Below are 18,135 nucleotides of genomic sequence, written 5' to 3' on the forward strand. Positions count from 1 at the left end.
GCAGGTAGGGTATTGGGGGGTGAAGCCTCACTCGTTGCTTCTTTGTGTCAAATGCCTCGCCCTATGTTGGAACACCCGTGAGAAATGCCGGTTCTCATTGTAATCAGCTTTCTGAGGGCCAATTTCCACAGTAAGGTTAGCAGGGAAATCCCTGTGTGTGTGTGTGTGTGTGAGAGAGAGCCTATCCTGAGCATGCGCTTAGTAAAGGGGGAATAACTCCCCTTTCGCGGAGGATTGAGCTGCACTCTATTCCAGCCTCCCCCCATATCACCAGTAAACCTTGTCCATCTCCTGGCTGCAAACGTTCACTCAGTGCAACCGAAATAGAACTTGTGCAGAGAGAGAGAGAGAGAGACCAGAGGGGGAACCACACTGGACCCAGGCGCTTTTATATTTGGATACATGTGGATGGAATGAATGACTTGAGAGGTTGCAGCCACTCGAGTGAAACCACGGAGCTGCTCTCCCTCTCGCCTGCTGCTCAGTAACACGGTGCGTGTTAGATTGATTTGGAAGGGGGTTAAGAGGTAGCACGTTGTTGCTTTCTGTCAGATGGGGTGACTGCTCCATCTGTCCGCCTTTATCCCCGTGCGCCGCGCTACGAGTTGGGGGGAATATTTGGCTCTGCGATCGGTGACCTGGAGAAGATAAGAGGCGGTGGACCGTGGTGGCATAAGCTGGAGGTCTGTGCAAGCTGAACATAACTCTCTGGAGGTAGATTGCTGATGTGCTGTTTTCCCGTTTACATTTAAAATGTCTTAACATTGCCCCTTGTCCCCTCTCCCTCATTTAGGAATCGCTGCCGTGCAGAACTATTTTTGCACGAGGGGAGAAAGATTCCTGTCTGAAGTTCTGGAAATTAAATATTTAAATAGGGTGGTGGTGGGGGGCGATGGACCGCAATTTTGTTTTGCACATTTCAGATTGGCAGAAACTATTTTGAGAGCTGTCAAGCCTTTCCTGCTTTCTAATGTAGAGTTGATAGTGAATGGCATCAAATGAAAGGATCAGATAAATATGTCCGTAATGTCTTAAATAATAGACAATAGAGCTGGGAGAGACAACATGTGCAGAAATAGCAGAGATTGCATATTAATGCTCACCTCTGGCAACATTTGCAATTCCAAGATAGCAATATTTATTGAATGGAAAAGAATTTGGAATTTATTGAACGTTCACAGTGTTTTAATATGTTTTTTTCAAACTGAAGCCAGTCTTTCTCCTGTGTCCTGGTTATTTACAGTTTTTTTTTGGGCTGCTTTTTCTTTATCCATTTGGACACCCTGCAGAAATCACCCGAAATTCACTCGATCTGTTACTCGCCCCCTGGGCGGGCGCGCGCGCGCTAAATGGGGAGGCGCGCCCCCGCAACAGCCTGGTTTTTTTCACGGGCTATTGGTGTTGGAGATCCGTGCCCGCGGGTGCTGTGCACGTGTACGCGCCCTGTTAATTGATGAGAATGCGCACGCACCAGGCAGACCCCCCACACCCCATATACCCTTCCACAACCCACTCCCATATACCTTTCCACAACCCACTCCCATATACCCTTCCACGACCCACTCCCATATACCCTTCCACGACCCACTCTCATATACCTTTCCACGACCCACTCCCATATACCCTTCCACGACCCACTCCCATATACCCTTCCACGACCCACTCCCATATACCCTTCCACGACCCACTCCATATACCCTTCCACGACCCACTCCCATATACCCTTCCACGACCCACTCCCATATACCCTTCCACGACCCACTCCATATACCCTTCCACGACCCACTCCCATATACCCTTCCACGACCCACTCCCATATACCCTTCCACGACCCACTCCCATATACCCTTCCACGACCCACTCCCATATACCGTTCCATGACACACTCCCATATACTCTTCCACGACCCACTCTCATATACTCTCCCACGACCCACTCCCATATACCGTTCCATGACACACTCCCATATACTGCTCCACGACCCACTCCCATATACTCTTCCACAACCCACTCCCATATACCCTTCCACGACCCACTCCCATATACCGTTCCATGACACACTCCCATATACTGCTCCACGACCCACTCCCATATACTCTTCCACAACCCATTCCCATATACCCTTCCACGACCTCCCATATACCGTTCCACGATCCACTCCCATATACCCTTCCACGACCTCCCATATACCCTTCCACGACCTCCCATATACCCTTCCACGACCTCCCATATACCCTTCCACGACCTCCCATATACCCTTCCACGACCCACTCCCATATACCGTTCCACGACCCACTCCCATATACCCTTCCACCACCCACCCCCATATACCCTTCCACGACCCACTCCCATATACTCTTCCACGACCCATCCCATATACTCTTCTACGACCCACTCTCATATCCCCTTCCACCACCCACTCTCATATACTGTTCAACGACCCACTCCCACATACTCTTCCACGACCCACTCTCATATACCCTTCCACGACCCACTCTCATATACTCTTCCACGACCCACTCTCATATACTCTTCCACGACCCACTCTCATATACTCTTCCTCACCCACTCCCATATACCCTTCCACCACCCACTCCCATATCCCCTTCCACCACCCACTCTCATATACTGTTCAACGACCCACTCCCATATACCCTTCGACGACCCACTCCCATATACCCTTCGACGACCCACTCCCATATACCCTTCCACGACCCACTCTCATATACTCTTCCATGACCCACTCCCATATACCCTTCCACGACCCACTCCCATATACCCTTCCACGACCCACTCCCATATACCCTTCCACGACCCACTCTCATATACTCTTCCACGACCCACTCTCATATACTCTTCCACGACCCACTCTCATATACTCTTCCACGACCCACTCTCATATACTCTTCCACGACCCACTCTCATATACTCTTCCACCACCCACTCTCATATACTCTTCCACCACCCACTCTCATATCCCCTTCCACCACCCACTCTCATATACTGTTCAACGACCCACTCCCATATACTCTTCCACGACCCACTCTCATATACCCTTCCACGACCCACTCTCATATACCCTTCCACGACCCACTCTCATATACTCTTCCACGACCCACTCTCATATACTCTTCCACGACCCACTCTCATATACTCTTCCACGACCCACTCCCATATACCCTTCCACGACCCACTCCCATATACCCTTCCACGACCCACTCCCATATACCCTTCCACGACCCACTCTCATATACTCTTCCACGACCCACTCCCATATACCCTTCCACGACCCACTCCCATATACCCTTCCACGACCCACTCCATATACCCTTCCACGACCCACTCCCATATACCCTTCCACGACCCACTCCCATATACCCTTCCACGACCCACTCCATATACCCTTCCACGACCCACTCCCATATACTCTTCCACAACCCACTCCCATATACCCTTCCACGACCCACTCCCATATACCGTTCCATGACACACTCCCATATACTGCTCCACGACCCACTCCCATATACTCTTCCACAACCCATTCCCATATACCCTTCCACGACCTCCCATATACCGTTCCACGATCCACTCCCATATACCCTTCCACGACCTCCCATATACCCTTCCACGACCTCCCATATACCCTTCCACGACCTCCCATATACCCTTCCACGACCTCCCATATACCCTTCCACGACCCACTCCCATATACCGTTCCACGACCCACTCCCATATACCCTTCCACCACCCACCCCCATATACCCTTCCACGACCCACTCCCATATACTCTTCCACGACCCATCCCATATACTCTTCTACGACCCACTCTCATATCCCCTTCCACCACCCACTCTCATATACTGTTCAACGACCCACTCCCACATACTCTTCCACGACCCACTCTCATATACCCTTCCACGACCCACTCTCATATACTCTTCCACGACCCACTCTCATATACTCTTCCACGACCCACTCTCATATACTCTTCCTCACCCACTCCCATATACCCTTCCACCACCCACTCCCATATCCCCTTCCACCACCCACTCTCATATACTGTTCAACGACCCACTCCCATATACCCTTCGACGACCCACTCCCATATACCCTTCGACGACCCACTCCCATATACCCTTCCACGACCCACTCTCATATACTCTTCCATGACCCACTCCCATATACCCTTCCACGACCCACTCCCATATACCCTTCCACGACCCACTCCCATATACCCTTCCACGACCCACTCTCATATACTCTTCCACGACCCACTCTCATATACTCTTCCACGACCCACTCTCATATACTCTTCCACGACCCACTCTCATATACTCTTCCACGACCCACTCTCATATACTCTTCCACCACCCACTCTCATATACTCTTCCACCACCCACTCTCATATCCCCTTCCACCACCCACTCTCATATACTGTTCAACGACCCACTCCCATATACTCTTCCACGACCCACTCTCATATACCCTTCCACGACCCACTCTCATATACCCTTCCACGACCCACTCTCATATACTCTTCCACGACCCACTCTCATATACTCTTCCACGACCCACTCTCATATACTCTTCCACGACCCACTCCCATATACCCTTCCACGACCCACTCCCATATACCCTTCCACGACCCACTCCCATATACCCTTCCACGACCCACTCTCATATACTCTTCCACGACCCACTCTCATATACTCTTCCACGACCCACTCTCATATACTCATCCACCACCCACTCTCATATCCCCTTCCACCACTCACTCTCATATACTGTTCAACGACCCACTCCCATATACCCTTCCATGACCCACTCCCATATACCCTTCCACGCCAAGACCCATCCTGGGCAGGTAAGGAGCTGGGTACAGGAGTCCCTCCCTCTCCTCTCTCTCCCCCCCCCCCCCCCCCTTTCAGAATGGCGTGACTCGCTGACACATAGTGAATGTCCTTTCATTCTGAAATCTATAACCAGATATGTTGATTGCTTAATTATAACATCTACTGCCACAACAGACGCTGAGGCTAATACCTCCCGGTGTGAATTCTCCTCATCTAATTTCGCCCTGGAGTTCTCATTTCTGCTTTCGGAGATTCACTACTCCAGTTCCAAAGTCCTACCCAACCCCCCACTCCCCATCTCCCAACCGTCACACTTTTGTTACTTCCAATCTCGAGTTCCACTTTACACAGCAAGTTCCAAGTCATCCTGTAGTCACACTTCCTTGCCTGGACTAAGTCCTGCTTACTCACCACGCCAGATATCACTGCCTGCTGCAGCAGCTCATTCCCTTCCTCAGTGGTTTGATTTTAAAATCCTTGTCTGTGGATATAGATCCTCCCTCGTCTCACCCTACCTTAATCTGCAACCTCCACATCCCTGCCTGCACCTGTCTCAATTAGGATTCTGGACTTCTCTGCAGCTACCCTTCTCCAAATTTCACTATAGTATGAAAGACATCATGCACCATATGCCCCTGATTTCTGGAATTCTCTCCCTATATTCTTCTGCCTTCCTAATAATAATCTTTATTATTGTCACAAGTAGGCTTACATTAACACTGCAATGAAGTTACTGTGAAAATCCCGTAGTTGCCACATTCCGCTGCCTGTTCGGGTACACAGGGAGAATTCAGAATGTCCAGTTCATCTAACAGCACGTCTTTGTGGGAGGAAACCGGAGCACCCAGAGGAAACCCACACAGACACAGAGAATGTGCAGATTCCGCACAGACAGTGACCCAAGCCAGGTCCTTGGCGCTTTGAAGCAACAATGCTAACCACTGTGCTACCATGCCGCCCTAAATCACTACCTGCTTTTAAAAATTCCCCTCAAAGTCAATCTCTTCAAACATACGTTTGGCCACCTCCCCATTGCACCTAATCCCTGTTTTGTGTGTAATCAGCACCCTTGTGGATCAGCTTTGGATGCTTTGCTCTATTAAAGGTATATGTATTGGGATTGGAATTAATGTTCTACTCCCCAGTACATCTAGCACTGAAGTTAATACGGTCAAGCACATCCGACACTGAATCAACAGCTCCCAGGCTTTGTGACATTGAATTAGTGCCTTCCAGAGCATCAAGCATTAACGTTAATATCTCCCACCACGAGGCACTGAGCTTAATACTTCCCCGTGTATCAGACTGAAGTTGCCTTTAATTTCCATCATACAAGGAGGAGTTAAAAGCCAGTCGCTGAAGTCAATACCTTCCTGTGTAATAGGGCCAAAGTTAATTCCTCATAATGCAATAGGTATTGTGGTTAATATCTTCCTGTGAATCAAGGCTGTGTGTGTTGGATCTATCATGTTGGGCACAAGCTTCCTGGCAGCCAGCACGTTTGAAACTCTCATCTCGGTTGTGCAATTTTGCATTGAGAACTTTAGGCAATGAGTCAAGTGTGCAATAAAGATCAGCACTCCAGGTGAGAAGAATAAAAGCGAAGGAAAGAAAAGTCGCAATGGATTAACACCAGGTTTGGGCTTTCATTCTAGATGGAATGAAAGATTGAAGCAGGTACAAAAATGAGTAGAAGATGGTACAAGTCTTTGCTGAAATACATTGAGCACTCAAGGGTGATTGGGAGATGACGCATTGGGAGGGTAGAAGGTGAGATTGATCAAGCTACTTTATACTCCTTGGGGTTTAACATTCTGGTTGGAAGATTTCTTGCTCAATCTTTTGAGGTCTATATGAGGAAGGAGGCTTCAATGGAGTTCATCTGAGGCAAGAACAGAAAGAAAATGAAAGCAATGCTCATCAAGCCTTTGCTTGACGTCAGTACACTGATGTTGTAATGACGAAACTCCGAGTTGTGATGTGTTATCGTGTGAACAGCTGTTTTCCGACATGGAACTCACCAGCGCGGAAACACCTGCGTGGTTGACTGGTAGGAGCCATTTGACGGGTTGCATTAGTCACTGGGACAATGTAGGCTTTGCCTGAAGAGCATATTATGCAAAAACTGAGTGAATATTTTCTGATATAAAAGGCACTCTGTAAACTGCTGTGGACATCCCCTGAGATTTACATGATGGGGATACTATCCAAATTGCCAAAGGCAAATCTATGAGGAATTACTCGCAAAAGCACCAGAATGATCCACCTTCGATAAGAATCATTACAATATATGATATAAATTATTCAGGGTAGCACTCTCTCTACGTATTACCATTAGCTATGTAAATGGCTTGGGTGCTCCTCATTGGAAAATATTTATTGCTTGCCTGCTAGTCTTGTTCCTCACAAACTGTGTATTGATTTTATTGTCAACAGCTCGGCTGAGATTAGCATTTCAGAGTCTGTCTCTGGAGGCACGTTTACAACGTCTTCAGTGCTTAACTCTGGGGACCATTGGTTATCTTTGGAAGAGTGTTTCTTGCTGAATTCCAGAGGAAAGACTGCGTTGAATGGGCGGCAGTGCAGAGTTGGCTGATTGATCAGCGATTGCAGTTATTTCCGGTTTCTACAAGGTTTCATCATGGAAAGAGGGAGTTAATCAAGTGATCTTTTGTGGGTCGATAAGGTCGTTTATGGGAATGGAAAAAGTAAACCCAGAATTTTACTTTGCACTAAATTGCAGGAGTAGAATGTCGGAGAACAGACTCAAATTAGAAAACATTAATATAAGAATTGATATCATTGAGAAACTATTTTTCACACCCAAGTGTAATCAACATGTTGAAATGAACCTCCAGATAAAGCAGTGGATTCATTGAAGGGACACTTGAGTGCTGTACTGGGAACAGTAGGATTCTTCTGGATAGATGAACAAAGATGTCTGAATGGCCTTTCCCATCATAATGACCTTGCGAGAAGCAGTTGTTATGAACTGCGCTGCCAACGTGAGACACATTTTGGATGTGAGACTTGAAGTTATGAGTAATATACCATTGACAATGCCTGAGCTAGAAGTGACAAAGTGAGTGCACGATTTGGATCCCTGGGAAAAGCTGCGTCACTATACCTGTGGGCACATCAGCACTAATTTAATCTTGGTAGAGGACGTTTAACTGGGCACTGCTCTTTGGGAAAACCCTACCACCATTGCACTCTTAATTGCTTAGAATAAATACCAGCCTAGACCATTCAGGCCCTCGATTCAGAGGAGATAGTGATCCTATGGAGATGGGCTGGAAATGAAAACATTCTGTAGTTTGGGAGTGCTTATAGGGTCATAGAATTTACAGTGCAGAAGGAGGCCATCAACCCATCGAGTACACACCTGCACTTAAAATAAACTCTATACAAGATCTGCCGTTAGGGATTTCTTTTTAAATAGAATGCCTCTTAAAAGAACATCTGCAATACTTGAAAGGGAATTTGGAAACATTCTGCCATTATAGTAGGATTCTGACTACTTGGAAGGTTCAAATCCTGTCTGTGCTGGATCTTTTCAGTATGCTAAGGACTGTGAACATGAACTCACCTCCTGCTGAAATTCTCATTCATGATTTTGTTGCCTCTAGACTTGACTATTCCAATGATTCCTGGCCACCCATGACCTTGCTTGCACCATGTCCTATTAAAGCAGTACCCCTGTGCGCATTGATCTAAGGTGGCATGTTGACACAGCGGTTAGCACTGCTGCCTCACCGCGCCAGAGACCCTGGTTCAATTCCAGCCTTGGGTGACTGTGTGGAGTTGGCACGTTCTCCCCGTGTCCAGGTGCTCTGATTTCCTCCCACAGTCCAAAGACGTGCAGGTTAGGTGGCCTTGATAAATTGCCCTGAGTGGCCATAAAAGGTTATGACGGGTTATTGGGTTACGGGGATAGGGTGGAAGTGAGGGCTTAAATGAGTCGGTGCAGACTCGATGGGCTGAATGGCCTTGTTCTGCACTGTATGTTCTATGTTAGGTTGGCCACACTAAATTGTCCTTTAAAGTCCAAAGATGTGTACGTTAGGGCGGGGAGTACGGCTAGGTAGGGTCCTCTTTCAGAAGGTCAGTGCAGACACGATGGGCCAAATGCCCTCCACCTGTACTGTAGGAATTCTACATTGTCCCCTGGCGAAGCAGTATCTCATCTTCAAATCTCTGCACTGCCTCCCTATCCCCAATTGTCTTCAGCCCTATTACCCTCCCAGGAGATTTCAGCTTCTACAATTCTGTCCTTTTGCGTATCTCTTATTACAATTGTCCCACCACTGGCCACTGGACCTTCAGCCTCCAGGGCCCCAAGCTCTGCAATTGTCTCCGCAAAACTCTCCATCTCACTTTCCTCCTTTAAGACACTCCCTAAAACTCACTCCTTCAACAGCGCTGATGTCCTCCTTTTGTGATTGCGTCACGTTTTGTTAGTTCACATTCCTGTGACGTGCTTTGCAATGTTTTAATGTTGACGGCACTGAGGTTGTTATAAAAAGTAGGGCTGGCTTCATACTGGGATACTGATCCATGCTGACGACGCTCCACAGGAAGAGCTGTCAGAGTCAACGGTGGCGTCCAGCAGAGAAGAGGAACTAAAACGCATCCCTTGAGGGCTGGCCTTGCATCAAGGACCAGCCCTCTCATGCACTCCCAGCTGGTCAGTTATACAATAATAGCCCAGGAAGGGTGAAGGCCAGATTTTTCTCTTGAATGATTCCAAATCTTCTAACACAACCATTAACCAGAACAATATCTTTATTTCTCAACTATTGCCATAATTCTTCACTATGCACACATTGAGGAATAATAAGAGTAAAAAAGGAAAGATTTGCATTTATATAGCACTTTCTGCAAACACGGGACTTCTCAAAGCTGCTTTGCATCCATTTAAATATCTTTTGAAGTGTAATCACTGCTGTAACATAGACAACATTGCAGCTAATTTGCACCCAACAAGGTCCCACAAACAGCACCGTGACAATGATCAGATAATCGATTTAAGGATGTGTGAAGATTTCAGTGACGAATCTGTCCCTGTATGAAAAGGAATGGCCACTGCTGACGTTTCGCGAACAAGTTGCATTTTGTTTTTCCTTCCCTCGCTCTGTACGTTATTCTTAGCTGAGGAGGTGGGCAGAATGACCTTTTCTCAGCCCTGTCAGCCAATGGCAGCTGCAGTGTTAGATGCTTCGAGGTGTACAATAATAACTATGGCTAACGAGAGGCATCAAATTTTACAGCACAGCAGCATACGATTTGGCTTTGGAGGAGCAGTCCACTTCGCCTCATTCATTGACCTGACCCATGTAAAATTAAAAGAAAAATGTACTTTTCAAATATTTATTCATTTAACTTTTTAAAAACAATTTGAATGCTGCTTCCATTGTATGGGGGGATTACGTAACCTAGTGCAGAAGAACTCTCTTAATCTCACCACTCATTATTTTGGTTGTTCTTTAATCGATACCCTGCAGGTATCAGCTTGTTAATCAGGGGAGAGAGTTTCTTTTGATTTACCCTATCTACCCTTAATGATTTTTACCCTTAATGATTCTGAACACTTTCATCAGATCATTTCGAACTTTCTCTGTTCTAATGTAAAGCTGCTCAGATTTTCAGCTCTCTCTTTGTACTAAACCCTCTCTTCGAGGAACATTGGAACAGTAGGGGAGACCATTTAGCCCCTCGTGCTTGTGCCGTCGCGCAATTCATCTGAATCCCAATGCCTTGGTTCCACATTCGTTAATAATAATCTTTATTATTGTCACAAGTAGACTCACATTCCACTGCAATGAAGTTACTGTGAAAATCCCCTAGTCGCCACACTAAGGCGCCTATTCGGGTACACAGAGGGAGAATTCAGAATGTCCAATTCACCTAACAAGCCCGTCTTTCGGGACTTGTGGGAAGAAACCGGATCCCCCCCCTGAGGGAACCCACCCAGATACGGGAAGAACGTGCAGACTCCGCACAGACAGTGACCCAAGCCGGGAATCGAACCAGGGTCCCAGTGCTAACCGCTGTGCTACCGTGCCACCCTCCATGCCCTTGCTTAACAAAAAAAATCTCAATCTCCATTTTAAAGTTTTTCATTGAGCGAGCCTCAGCAGCTTTTGTGGGGCAAACGTTTCCACTGAACTTTGTGTGACAAAGATGTTCCAAATATCACCCTTGTATGGCCTTGAAGGTTTTGCTCCTGGAAAGATCACCAGATGAAATTATTTTTCTCTGTCCATTCCAATCGTCATGAATACATTAAATAGAACGCCCATTAATCTTCTATATTCACAGGACTAAAATCCTACCATAAAACTCGACTTTGCGCAATCGCAAATTAAGCCTTTTGGCCCAAGTATCACTTCTGGGATTGTCTTTTTTTATTTCAAGGCAAGGCCATCATTTGTTGCCCATTCCTAATTGTCCCGGAAGACAATGAAATCTCATTTATTTCCCTTGACATCCTTCCTGCAGTGGGACACCCAAATGGCTCATTCATCTTTACCTGCGGTAAATAGCTGGACCTCCATTTTTCGACAAAAGCATGTGTGGAAGGAAATGAGAAACTCCGATCAGAACTGCTGCATACCATCCCTTGGAACTGTGCGTTAGAACTCTGCTCCTGTGATTCATTACCTGAGTGCAGTTATACAGAGGGGTCTTTTTTCATTCCTGCTTTTAAAGTTGATCTTTGTTCTAGCTGTGGGACTGATAGTAATGGCTTCAAACCGGATTTTTATAGAATTTCCTGCCTTTCTCTGCGAGCTGTCAAATGTCACACAGTAGTCAATCGAGAAGAAAATCTAGGAAGACCCCAACGACCAAGGGGAGAGCAGTTGTCTTTTTGTTTAAACTGTTAGAAATGCTTGCATTTCTATAGCACCGTTCACAACTGCAGGACATCCCAAAATACTTTCTCGCCAATGAAGTACTTTTGAAATGTAGTCACTGTTGTAATGTCGGAAACGTGACATCCACGTGCTACAAACAGCAATATGACCATGACCATTACTATGGTGGCCACAAAGGATACGGGGGAATCATCGATAGATCTCCCCGTGAGCTTCATCGAATGTAAATCTCCCTAATGAGCAGCCGGATCTTACCCAATAGGAAATTCATGGCGGGTGGTTCAAACCTGCTGTTTCAACCCGGCCTCTCTGTTGGTGCCCGGGCCGGGACGCATGTGCTGTAAGCCGGGGCTGTGGCCTTTTATGTTACAACAATAAAGTGGTTTGTTGTTGGAAGATTGGCCGTGGCAAAGTTATTGCATTGGCGATGAGGAGTAAAAACAAGTTTTCCCCAGCAATCTTCAGAGTCGAAAACGAGCGGCTAATCTGGTCAGAAACAAAATACCTCTCTACGGTAAACTCAGACCTATGATGTTACTGGAGAAGACTGAACACCTGTGTTACTTCTTCTGGGTTGGTAACATTGTGGGAGAGGAGAAGCAAAAAGTGATTCTGCTGACAGCATGTGGGGCCCCGACATTTAGAGTGATAAAAATCCTGAACTACCACATGCACTGACTTGATAACACTTGATAAACTCGTAGATCTAGTGCAAAATTGCGATGGGCTGGATTCTCCATCAGCGGGATCCTCCATTTCACCGGCAGCGCACTCACGCCCGTGGATTTCCCAGCGGCGGGGGGGTCCCCACAATGGGAAACCCAATTGGCCGGCTGCCGGGATGGAGAATACCGCTGCCGGCGGGGGTGCGCCGCACCAGAAAACAGGTGTGGTAGGACAGAGAATCCCGCCCTATATCTTGAAGCCCTCCATCATCCTCCAAAGCTCCCACTTTAACATGGCAATGAGAGTCCAGGGGGAACTTGCCACCGAATGTTTGACCCGATTTGTGGAAACTGGCAGAAGGTTGTGTATTCGGCCCACCCTTGACCGAGATGTTGCGAGATAGATTGGTGTGCGGAATTAACAATCTGACAACTCAGAAGAAGCTACTGGCAGAACCCAATCTGGATCTAAAAACAGTCATTGAGATAGCCCTATCCCTGGAGAACCCTGAAAAAGGAACTACAAGGGGCATCAGATAGCAAAGTCCACCAGTTAGTTTGAGGGGCCTCATGCAAAAGTGACCATTTCCTAACTGAAGGTGCCTGTGTAAATATTCCATCACCAAATCGGAGCTCAGCTCACGTCCTCCGGCAGTCAAGGACATATTATGACACAGGGGCTACCGTCTCTGTCATTGGAAGGCAGACATTTGACCACCTCCAAATGGGAATCCAACAATTGAGTTTAGAAGTCACTGGGGTCAGACTAGCCACCTACATGGGAACCTTTGCAGATTAAGTGCCCGGTGACCTTACAGGCATCAATCAGCCTGACTTTCACTCATCATTGTGTAGGGACAGGGACCAAGTCTTATGGGGGGAGATTGGCTCCAGCGGATCAGGCTGAACTGGCTGGAGATCTGACTGGGCGTGGGAGGACTGTACAAAGTAATCAGCAAATACCCTGAAGTTTTCTAGGAGGGCCTTCGAAAAATAAAAAGAGCCTGAGCCAAAATTTAGGTCGACCCCCGACACTACGCCTAAATATTTTAGAGCAAGACCAGTTCCATATTGGAGAAGGCCCTCGAGTGCCTGGATAATCTAGATAAAACCCATGCCATTCGCAGAGTGGGCAGCGCTTGCCATCCCCATCCTTAATCCAGATAATAGGTCTGCCTCTGCGGGGATTATAAACTGATGGTCAGTGGAGTTCCAATTTGGATAGGTACCCCATGCTGTGAATAGAGGATCTGTGTGCAAAGCTAGCAGGTGGCCAGACAATCACAAAGTTAGATATGAGCCACGTCTATTTTCAACACTAATTCGACGAACCTTCCCGCTCATAAGGACCTATGTGAGTATACTCGCTTGCTCTTTGGTGTCTCGTCATATTCCAACCAGTCATGGGGAACTCCAAGGGTTACCTAAACTGGTGGAGTATTCGGATGATGCTCCGATAACGGGGACTTCGGAATCAGAGCACCTGGCAAACAGCGATTTTCAAAAACTGGGGTACATCTAAAAAGGGAAAAATGCATTTTCCAAATGAGCAAAGTGACTTAATTGGGCTATTGGATGGATAAAGAAATGTTTATATCCCAGTGGAAGACAAAGTGAGGGCCATCAGGGAAGCCCCAACTCCAAGAAACACAACGGAATTGAAATCCTTTCGAGGACTAATCAATTATCACGGGAAGTCCTTGCTGTTCCCACGACACATACTACTGCGAAAGTGCCAAAAATGGCCTTGGGAGGCGCCATAGGTGGAGGCTTCGAGAAAGCTGCTGTCGTCCAATTTATTGGCCCATTTCGACCACAAAAATGAACTCACCCTGACATGCGATGCTTCCCCTTATGGGATTGGGGCAGTACTCACACCACTGGAAAGATGGAACAGAAATACCCATCGCTTACTCATCCAGGACTCTCTCGGATGCTGAACAGAGGGATTCTTAAATTCTGAAGGAGGGCTTTGCGACGGTGTTTGGTGTAAATTTGGTGTAGTATCACCAGTATGTCTAAGGCAGGCGTTTTATATTAGTGACCACTCACAAGCTCTTATTGGGAGTCTCCACTCCGACATCACGGACTTGGTGAAGCAGTGCTATTGATGTCAGGAGAATTACAACCTCCCTCCTTCAGCCGCCCTACACCCATGGGAGTGGCCAGGCAGGCCATGGGTGCTCGTGCATGTAGACTTTGCTGGGATTTTTATGGGTACCATGTTTTTTATCCTGGTAGATGCACACTTCAAATGGTTGGAGATACACCGCATATGCTCCACGACCTCCCATGCTCTGATTGAGAAACTACGACAACCAGTAAGAACTTTTGTACACATGGATACTGGACCTCCTGGTTTCCCACAATGGCACTGCCTTCACTCCTGGTGAGTTCCAAAGCTTCATGCAATCAATCGCATCAGACACATTATAACAGCACCAAATGACCCATCATCAAATGGGTGGGCAGAATGGGCACTGCAGACCGTTAAAATTGGCAAGAAAAAGCAACCGTAGTGTTCATAGAGATCAAATTGGCATGGTTTTCATTCGATTGTAGGACCACTCCTCATGCTACAACAGGTATAGTCCCAGCGGAACTGTTAATGGGGCAGCGATTAAGTACAAATTAAACCAACTATTCCCAAACCTGGCAGAGAGGGTGGAGTCCCAGCAAGAGAACCAGAAAAGAAATTAAGACTCTGCGAGATCCAATAGAACATTCAAGACAGGTGATCTGGTCTCTGTGACGAATTTCGGAGATGGCTCCTGCTGGGGCTCTGGGGTCATATTGGAGAAAACGGGACCGTGTCCTACAAAGTGAGGGTCCAAGATAAGGTCTTGAGGAAACACTTGGACCACCTCCGAAGTACAAACCTCATGATTGGCCACAGAGGTGGCTACCACTAGTGCTGGGCAACAGCCCAAAGAGAACCCTGTGTCCATCTCCCACGATAACGTGGACCCTGGTTCCGAGATGGAAGCAGGTGTTCCGACTGTAGCAGGCACCGAGGAGGAATCCGCGTTAACCCTTTGGTGCTCCCTCCGGAAGCGAAGGTCTCCAATTCGGTTCACACCTCCCGATCCAGTTCCACCATCACCGGACCTCAGACCGATCGCGGAGGTGGAAGAGACCACTTAGCCGAAGGAGTACCAAGGGAGAAACAGATTTGAGGGGGTAGGAATGCTGTGGTGGCCACCAAGATACGGGGGTATAAAGTTGGGGGGGGGGGGTTGTCAACAGATTTCCCTGTGGGTTTTGTGGAATATGAATTCTCCTATTAAATGGGTGGTAGTTCAGCCGTGAGCAATGATGGGAGCTTATAACAAGCTGTTCCACCCTGGACTGGCATCTCTGTAGATCCCGTGCTTGGACGTATGTGTTGTAAGCTGCAGCTGCGACCTTAATCGCTACTGCAAGAAAGTAGTTTGTTTTTGGGAGACTGACCTTGGCAAAGTTATTACAACCACATAATCTGTTCTACAAGTGTTGGCGAAGGAATAAACCTTGGCCATGACATCAAGGGGAGCTCGTCTCCGAAATAGTGCCATGGGATCGTTCACATCCATCCAGGGGAAAGGTAGTTGTGAAAGGTGCTACTTCAGACAGTGCAGCACGACTGCCAGCCCAGGATTGGTGATAAAACAGCATTATCCAGTTCAAATTCCTGAAACAGAAGATTTTAAACACAATCAGTTCTGTTTTTTGGTTTTTAATCCTTGCTGCCCACCCAGCTGCCATCCCTCCTCTCGAGATGACATTTGCTGGGGATAGATCTCCAAGTCATTCTTCGCATGTGAGCTAAAGATTTGGCAGCTTTGATCTTTCGCTTGTATTCATTGATTTTTAGCAGAAGTTTTAAATCGCTCCATGACCTTACCCATCCCAATCTCTGTAATCTCTTCCAGCCCTACAAGCTTTTGGGATTTTGGCACTGCCCCTCCAATCCTGGCTAACCAAGGATCTCGGAGATTAGTTGCTTCACCATTGGCAGCTGGGATCTCAGCCACCAAGGCCCTAAGGTCCAGAACTGCCTCCCCAAACCTCTCTGCTTTTCTACTACACATTCTTTCCTCCTTAAACACCTTCCTTAAACCCCAGTTCTTTAACCAAATGTTTTTCATCTGTCCTGCCTTTTGTGGCTAAGTATAAAATCTTTCTTTGATAACGCCCCGATGAAGCACCCTTGGGACAATTTATTATGCTAAATAAATACAAGTTGTTGTTGTGATGGTAGTTAATGTGGTCCATTTGGCTGCTTGACTGTGCATGGTGGGAATTGGAGCTCTGTCAGGTTATTCCACAAGAAAATAGCGATCAAGGGAATTTATTTGCTTTTGTAGGAATTGAACATTCAATAAGAACAAGCATTAACCATAACTGCACAGATACAATGCTAACTATTATTATATTATATAATATACAGGAGCCGGTTTAGCTCAGTTAGCTGGACAGCTGGTTTGTGATGCAAAGAAAAGCCAACAGCGTGGGTTCAATTCCTGCATCATGAAGATTATTCATGGGGGGAGGCAGGGAAACGTTAACCAACCTGACATCCACAGGTAACAGAGACAAAGGAGAATACAGGTGGCGGACAGGAGGGCCGGCTGAAGCGGCAGCGTGCACTAGAAGACAACGGCGGCGAAATCCGATCGGGAGAAGTGAGGGGCAACACCGGCACCAGGCCCACTCGAGGATTGCACTCCGGAAGTGCCTCGCCGACACAAATGGATGCCTACTTACATACTGTGTACATAACGGCAAAATATACTCTGTGCAAAAATCCAATAAAAAAACATTTATTAAAAAAAAAATGAAGGTTATTCATGAAGGCCCGACCTTCTCAAACTGACCCTTGCCTGAGGTGTGGTGATCCTCAGGTTAAATCACCACCAATCAGCTCTCCCCCTCAAAGGGGAAAGCACCCTATGCGTGCTTACTTACTTTGATATAATATTTTTTTTAGAAATTTACAATACCCAATTCTTTCTTTTTCCAATTGAGGGAAATTTAGCGTGGCCAATCGACCTACCCTGCACATCTTTGGGTTGTGGGGGTGAGACCCACGCAGCCACGGGGAGAATGTGCAAACTCCACACGGGCAGTGTCCTGTGGCCGGGATCGAACCCGGGTCCTCGGCGCCAGGAGCCACCAGTGCTAACCACTGCGCCACCGTGCCGCCCTACTTTATATAATATATCTAAAAATTATTTAGATACTTGAGACATTTACAATAAAACACATTACTGGAAAATTCACCACGTCACAGGTTTCAAGATCAAGATGGTTAGCTAGACCGCCCTCTGAATGGAATTCTGAAGTATCTATTCTCATTTATGTGAGAATGCACATGTTTGAGGTACTAATTCATCCAATTAGTTGGGTGTCAATTTTGATAAGAACTTCCCAAACTTTCAGCTTGACTGAATAGTCATTAAAGTTATTCAATGGAAGACTCTCTTTACAGGGAATAAAATCCCTGTACATGGACATCACACAACAACCCCTGAAGGAGTCACTTTCACACTCAGCTTCTTGCCTTGATGGTCAAAGCATGTCCTTGGATATTTCGCTGCTTACATAAGGTAGCTCTCAAAAGATGAGTGAACTAAGGCAGTTTGTGGCCTTATCAGCTATAATCCTGCCTGGCTGGAATCTCACCAACTGAAGATAGGGATGGGAAACAGTGCAATGATCCGAGAGATATGAGGGGGATCAAATATGATTAGTTTTTAC

At 46.9% G+C, this 18,135-nt stretch overlaps 1 protein-coding gene across 4 annotated transcripts in view; it reads left to right on the plus strand.

The window, feature by feature from the left end:
- The first annotated feature begins 212 nt into the window (after positions 1-212).
- The window catches only part of gpr153 (G protein-coupled receptor 153), a 103,437-nt gene continuing 85,514 nt past the window's right edge, over positions 213-18,135 (plus strand). The window contains exon 1 of one of the 4 annotated variants that reach the window (XM_072478007.1): positions 213-714. The gene's annotated coding sequence lies outside the window, so the exon portion shown is untranslated. The remainder of the gene's footprint in view (positions 715-18,135) is intronic. The other 3 variants (XM_072478008.1, XM_072478009.1, XM_072478011.1) reach the window with 3 other exon arrangements.

This window comes from Scyliorhinus torazame, chromosome 16 (genome assembly GCF_047496885.1).
Source record: "Scyliorhinus torazame isolate Kashiwa2021f chromosome 16, sScyTor2.1, whole genome shotgun sequence".
Classification (NCBI taxonomy): domain Eukaryota; kingdom Metazoa; phylum Chordata; class Chondrichthyes; order Carcharhiniformes; family Scyliorhinidae; genus Scyliorhinus; species Scyliorhinus torazame.